Source organism: Giraffa tippelskirchi, chromosome 4 (genome assembly GCF_054371585.1).
Source record: "Giraffa tippelskirchi isolate mGirTip1 chromosome 4, T2T-mGirTip1v1.2.pri, whole genome shotgun sequence".
NCBI classification, from domain to species: domain Eukaryota; kingdom Metazoa; phylum Chordata; class Mammalia; order Artiodactyla; family Giraffidae; genus Giraffa; species Giraffa tippelskirchi.
This window is the reverse complement of record NC_137278.1, coordinates 123,413,046-123,414,269: the sequence shown is the minus strand read 5'-3', so window position 1 is coordinate 123,414,269 and position 1,224 is coordinate 123,413,046. Positions and strand designations below refer to the sequence as shown.

Genomic DNA, 1,224 nt, shown 5'->3' with positions numbered 1-1,224 from the left:
AGATGAAAGCAAGGAGTTAGAGAAGAAAACTGTATTCCACTCCATTGTAATCTCTTTTTCTCTTTGGGACTAATTAGAGCTGGGAATTTTATTGGAAAGCTGTTTAAAATTGTGCATGCTGTAGTTAATTAACTCTGGAGAAAATTCCTTAGGTTTACTTTTCTGTGCATAGTGTTATTCTTTTCTATTAGTCTTGAGAGTTAGACATGCAGAGAAAAATGCTCACATTTAAAAATATGTGCAAATATATACTGTGCCTACTTTTTTTCATTACATAACATTGTGCATGTTATTAAGAAGAATGTATATGAAGAAGTTTCTAGTATTTTGAAAGTCTGACACTTATTCTGATTTTAGCTTTATTCTGAACAAAGATGCATTCCGTATATAGTTTGGACATTTATGTCCTTAGCCAAACAAAGAATGTTAACTGAATCCCTATGATCTGTTACTAGGAAAAAAATATTGTTAGGCTTTGACTGTGACTTTGGATAATCTTAAGAAATATTCTAAGCATGCAAAAGTTTAAAGTCCAGTTTCCTTAGATCTACTAATTTGTTGAAAAACATTAGGTCATTTTTTTGCTTTGTAACTAGGGTTACTAACATTTCTGCCTTCAGCTTTCTTTCCCCTTTGTGCCTCCCACCCATTCTTACTGGGATAAAGGTCTGCATTATCTGGATTTGGAAATACCCTAGGGGCAAAATTCTTATTTATTACAAATTACGGGAGAAAAGTTCTACACTATATGATTCATGACAACATTACGGTGCTCACTTCGGCAGCACATGTACTAAAATTGGAACGATACAGAGAAGATTAGCATGGCCCCTGCGCAAGGATGACACGCAAATTCGTGAAGCGTTCCATATTTTTAAAAGCTTTTGCACAACAAAGGAAACTATAAGCAAGGTGAAAAGACAGCCTTCAGAATGGGAGAAAATAATAGCAAATGAAGCAACAGACAAACAATTAATCTCAAAAATATACAAGCAACTCCTGCAGCCGAATTACAGAAAAATAAACGACCCAATCAAAAAATGGGCCAAAGAACTAAACAGACATTTCTCCAAAGAAGACATGCAGATGGCTAACAAACACATGAAAAGATGCTCAACATCACTCATTATTAGAGAAATGCAAATCAAAACCACAATGAGGTACCATTTCACACCAGTCAGAATGGCTGCTATCCAAAAGTCTACAAGCAATAAATGCTGGAGA

The 1,224-nt window shown here is 34.8% G+C and overlaps 1 non-coding gene across 1 annotated transcript; it reads left to right on the top strand.

Moving 5' to 3' along the window:
• The first annotated feature begins 769 nt into the window (after positions 1-769).
• LOC145503995 (U6 spliceosomal RNA) lies at positions 770-876 on the top strand. The gene has a single exon (XR_014051988.1). It is a non-coding gene; the product is annotated as a U6 spliceosomal RNA (small nuclear RNA).
• Positions 877-1,224: the final 348 nt, after the last annotated feature.